Here is a 6,000-nt window from a genome sequence, read left to right on the forward strand (position 1 = left end):
GCTGGCGTGGGAGGGGAGAGAAGAGAGAGGAGACAGAGGAGAGATGGAACATCTAGGTGTTCCTGCTCCGGCAGGGGGATTGGACTAGATGATCTTTCGAGGTCCCTTCCAATCCCTAACATTCTGTGATTCTGTGTGATGGAGAGGAGTAGGAGAGGAGAGGAGAGGAGAGGAGAGGAGAGGAGAGGAGAGGAGAGGAGAGGAGAGGAGAGGAGAGGAAAGGAGAGGAGAGGAGAGGAGAGGAGAGGAGAGGAGAGGAGAGGAGAGGAGAGGAGAGGAGAGGAGAGGAGAGGAGAGGAGAGGAGAGGAGAGGAGAGGAGAGGAGAGGAGAGGAGAGGAGAGGAGAGGAGAGGAGAGGAGAGGAGAGGAGAGGAGAGGAGAGGAGAGGAGAGGAGAGGAGAGGAGAGGAGAGGAGAAGAAGGAGGAGGAAGCGGTGACGGAGCAGAGAGCCGGAGCTGGCGAGGGGCAGCCAGGCGCAGGCGGCGGAGCGGCGGGATGCGGCGGTGCCGGGGCGCAGGGCTGGCGGGACTGGCCGCGGTGCTCCTGGGTGCGCGGGGCTGGCGGGGCTGGGTGGGGGACAGGCGGAGCCCGGGATGTCCCCGCAGTTCCCTCGGTGCTGTCGTCCCCTCTAACTTCTTCACGGATCTCTGGCTCCAAACCTGCCTCCCGTCCATCTCTCCATCTGCTCTATGTCACGTTCTCTCACACAACTGATCGCTCAATCCTTTTTACAACCATCAGTTTTTTCTTCGTTTCCTCCATGTCTTTTGTATGACTCATGCAGTCATTACTTAGACCTTCTCCTCTCCTCTCCTCTCCTCTCCTCTCCTCTCCTCTCCTCTCCTCTCCTCTCCTCTCCTCTCCTCTCCTCTCCTCTCCTCTCCTCTCCTCTCCTCTCCTCTCCTCTCCTCTCCTCTCCTCTCCTCTCCTCTCCTCTCCTCTCCTCTCCTCTCTCTTCTTTCTTTCGTCTCACTATTAATGGGCACTTCTGTTACTGCACATGTTGCCAGCCTCTGCAGAGATTTCCAATCATCAGCTCTGCATGCTCCTTACTGCTTCAGCAAAATTTGTCCCTGGGAACAGCAGGCGCGGCCGGACAGAAAGCAGGTTTTGAGGATATTTTTCCTTCTTTTTCTCCTCGGCAGTGACTGCAGGAAGAGCCCAGGTGCAACAGGAGCCCTTGGCAGAGACCACCGAGGGCACCGAAGTCAGCATCAACTGCTCACACCCAAATATACAGCCCTACGAGTCCATAATCTGGTACCGTCAGCTCCTGGGTCGAGCCCCCACATTCATCACGTTCGTTCAAAAAGGAATCAAAGTGCTGTCGGACCCGCCGGGCCGGCTGTCGGTGGCGGCAGACCGCCGGTCCAGCGCCCTGTGGCTCGCCGGGCCCCGGCGCGGGGACGCGGCGGTGTATTACTGCGCCGTGGGAGACACGGGGAGAGGAGCCGGGGCTGCGGCCGGGCACGAACCGCCGCGGGAGGGGCCGGCGTGGGAGAAGGCAGCGGGACAGTCTATGATGAGCCCGCCAGGGTGCGCTGCCGCTCTGCCCACCGGGGCCGCCCAGCCCCGCCCGACTTCGGGGCGGTTCCCCCGCCCGACCGGCACCGGCTTCAGCATCAACTCTGGCATCAGCATTTCCGGGTCCTCCTTGCAGTCGCTGTCTGGGCTCAGCACCTCTTCTCATCGACGGCTGCTGCGGGTCTCTGCTCCTGAAGGCAGCAAAGAGCTGCGCTTGGGCTGCGCTACATGGGGAGACTGAGATGGTCTGTGCAAGGCGGGGAGGGGAGTAGGGTTTCCCACAAGGCTCTCTTGCTTTCCCCAGAAACGGCTCAGAATGTTCTGAGAAACGCTAGATCCTCTGGCCTGTCTGTAAAGACCTGCAGCATTGTCTCAGAAATGTATCACGGAGGTCACCAATTCCCCTCCAGCCCATGGCAGCCTGGTTCTCCTCTTTCCTCTGTCCCCCTGCTACCTCTGTCCTCCTGCCATGCCAAGGATGCTGAGCTCTTTTTTTTCATTTAGGAAGGCAAAGTGACAGCTGTAGATGCTTCACATGAGGACACAGCACAAGGTGTTCATGGTGACACAAATAAATTGATAGCAAATGCTCCAAAGAGATGCTCAGCTTAGTGGGTGTCTCATCAGAGCTTATCACCCTTGTGAAAACACAACAGCAGCTCCCACCCAGTGTTTTTTCCCTTCCCAAGGGCACACACAAAGATTTCAATCCTATGTTTTTCATAAAAGTCATAGAATCCTTGGGCATTCGAATGATGCAATTAGGAATGTTGCAATGAAGAAACCAATGCCCCCAGGAGTTACCAGAGTTGCAGTGGGAGTCAACCCCTGCATAGCAAAGGTCCATTCCAACAAACCAGAAATGTTTGTCAGAGCTCTGACATGTTCTCTTTACTGTGGTTTGCCACCTGCTCCTCAGTGCTGGCAGGGCCAGACTTTCATCTGCGCTCAAGTGGTTACCTTGCCTCGCAGCCATGGTTGCTTTTATTCCTCTGACACCAACAGACCCCAGCATATCTCTGGTTCCTCTCTCTAGCCTGGGTAGTTGATTCCTCTGGACATGACGAATCTGCTCCAAACAGAGCAGTACATTGCCCTGAATAAAACAAAAACATAGTTAAACAGGCTTACTTCCCTAAGTGGTACATGGTTCTGCTTGTCTTTGCCTTCTCCACAGGTCTCCTAACAGTGGCAGGAATGGCCTCATCCTTGTCACTGTGGGGAGTGAGCAGCCCCCAAGGATCTTGATCTAGTTCTTCCTTGGCAGACTTTCCTTCCTGCAGATCTCCTGCACCACCACCCTTCTCCCCCTAATGCTGGAGACTTTTCGTGGTACCAGGACTATCATTTCTGTTTGTTGCTTTAATTTTTCCACATCTTCATGAGCATGACTGAGTTTATGATCCTCTTAGCCATGTTCTTCGATCATCATATCAGCATATGCAAACCACTTTGTAAAACACTTTATCTTGACAAAGAAAGTCTACTTCCTGCTGGTGCTGGAAGCATGGGCGGTGGGCTTTGTGGTCATCTTCTCCCAGGTGGCTCTGCTGCTCCAGCTTCCTTTGTGTGCCAAGAAAGTGTTTGACCATTTCTACCATACTGCTGGGCCAGCATGAGCATGGCATGTTGGGTCTGGGTTGACCTTGACTGGATGCCAAGTGTCCACCAAGCTGCTCTGTCACTCCCCCACTACCAACTAGAGAGGGTGAGAAAATACGATGAAAGACTCTTGGATAATCATTATAAGGACAGAGAGATTACACAACAATTACCATCACAGGCAGAACAGACTCAACTTGGGGAAATTAATTGAATTTATGACCAATCAAATCAGAGTAGGATAATGAGAAACAAGAACCAATCTCAAACACCTTCCTTCCACCTCTCCCTTCTAATGGCCCTGGCCAGGGTGCTCTGGGGCCAAACAAAAGAAACTGTCAGCCTCAAACAGCAGAGAGAGAGGGAGATGTGTCTACTCCTTCCATACTGAAGGAGGGAGGGGGAGAGAGGGGGGTTTGCATCCTACCACACCCAGGTACTGGCAATTCACCCCAGTGGTAGTGGTGCAGGTCTTGTGTGGGAGGAGGTGAGGCCCTGGTCTCTCGGCATGGTAAGAATGTGTCCTGTGGCCAAAGAGATGGAAAGCATTGGTGACTCTGTCCGAAGTCTAAAGCAGAAGGAATGTGCATGAAACCTTGCCTTGTCTGTTAGGCCCTGTCCGAAGTCTAAAGCAGAAGGAATGTGCATGAAACCTTGCCTTGTCTGTTAGGCCCTGTGTGCCTGAGCCCAAATTTTGAGCTCAGAAGGCTGTGGGACCCTAGAGTGCCCAACATTCTGTAGGGACACCATCTGTAAACTGTGGAAAGATGGCTGAAAATTGGGAGGTTGCTTCAGGGGTGTTCAGAGGACAGATGTTTTGTGTCACTGAGGCCTGAAGAGCTTGGCTTACAGAGCCCTCATCAACCTTGTTTGCAAGGAAGATGAGATCAGTACCTCAAAACCTCTGTCACCCTGCTTCATTATTTAAGCAGTCAGGCAAAAAGAGGTAATGTTGAGAAGGGCTTTGGAACCTGTCCCTCCAGAAGAAAAGGACCTCTACTCATATCTGAACTTATTCACTGGGGAAAGGGCAATATGCTTGAGTCCCTAGGTGCATGGGTGGATGGATGGATGGATGGATGGATGGATGGATGGATGGATGGTTGAATGGGTGCACGGATGGATGGATGGATGGACAGATGGATGGATGGATGCATGGATGCATGGATGCATGGTTTACGTTTTTCAGGTTCTTCCTAGATTATGCCTCTGATGTACTTTTGATTAAACCAGTGCCCAAGAGCATCAGCCAAGCAAGAGGGATTCTCATGAACAAAAGTTGTCTACCACAGACAATTCACAGATACTGCTGAGTGTTTCCCATTGTCACATACACATCTCAAGGGGACCAGGGTGATCAAATCCTGCACAGAGCTTTTCTGGAGCAAAGATCATGCTGACATAGCAGAGCCTTAGAGGTTCTGGGCCTAAGCAAAGCTGCTTCAGCCATGCTTGCAGATGACCAGGTACTACAGAGCAGTGATGGGCCTGTGAATGTTAGTCACAGTACTTAGACTGCCCTCGCCCGTGGGGGTGATGGGTTTCCAGGGCCTCTGCTGTGTGACTCAGTGTAGTTAATCCCAATACTGATTTGTGAACAGTGTCGACCTTGCATGCCTGCTCAGTCCTGGGCCCTGCCAGGTTTTGTACGGGTGGTGGTTAAAGCTGCATGGTGGGAACCAATCCCATGTGTGCTGGCCATGGCCCTAGAACAATCAGTGGAGGGGGGAGGAGAAGACAGAGGTGAGGCTGTGGCCACCCCTGAGGGTATTCCATCCATTCATACAAGAGCTCAGAGCCCACCTGCATCTTTCTTGCCATGTGCACCCGGTATTCCTGTCCTTGCTGATCTTTTCCTTCTCCTTCATGTTCGGTGTCAGAGCAATTTGATTTCCATCAGAAATGCACCATTTCATTGTCCCCATTTCTGTGCTGTCTGCCCTCAGATCCCACATGTTTAGAGCCAATTTCCACCATCTACACCTTCAGCAGAGTGGGTAAAATTTCCCTGCTACTCCTACCCATACCCACTGGCCATGGCCCCTACATTGGTTGATGGAAGGGAGAGGAAGGCTCAGCAGCAGCTATGGGCCATCCCAAGGGCTGTTCCAGGCTTCAGCCTTCTTGCCAAAGTAAATAATCTTCTAGAGCCTCACACCCATCCCCTGCCACCCCAGCACAGCTCTAGCCATAGCAAAGAAACATCCTTCCTCAAGAGCTCAGGGGGCTGCTGACCCCTCAGGGGCTCCTGCCTTTCTGGGTATTTGTGGGCAGAGGCACAGCAAGGCAAAACCTGATGGTCACTGACAGCAGAGAAGCCAGAGACAATTTCCTCAGGTCCAAGGGATGGTGTCCAAAAGAGGAGCCACTGAGAGCATCACAACCTCTCATTCCTCTGTCACTGGAGAAGGATCCCCTAGTGCCCTCACCCCCTTTCCACTCCAGAGTAACACCATTCTCCTTTGGCAGCTTGGGGAGTTTCCACACAGGGAAGGACCACATGGAGGCCAGGTTTGAATGCAGCAGAACTTTAATGAGACAAAAGAGGGAAACAAGGTCACTGCAAGTGGAGGACAGAGGAGCAGGAATCCAAAGAGGAATCTGAAAGTCTGCTGTCCTTGGTCAAGAGGAAGTCGCTGTCCTTGGTCAAGAGGAAGTCTGTGCATGATGTTCGTCTATCTGCCACACGGAGTGGAGAGAGATGCTCCCTGGGGAAACCTTGTTGCCAAGGGGAAATGAAACAAACAAGGAAACTGGAAAGAAAGGTAAAGCCATTCAGCTCTCCTGAAAACATATCCAATATTTTGATCTTTTGTTCAGCACCACGTTTTCAGTTCCTTGAGGTATCTCCCTGGGCTCTTCCCAGCATCTTTA

This window comes from Patagioenas fasciata, chromosome 22 (assembly GCF_037038585.1).
Source record: "Patagioenas fasciata isolate bPatFas1 chromosome 22, bPatFas1.hap1, whole genome shotgun sequence".
In the NCBI taxonomy this organism is placed as follows: Eukaryota; Metazoa; Chordata; class Aves; order Columbiformes; family Columbidae; genus Patagioenas; species Patagioenas fasciata.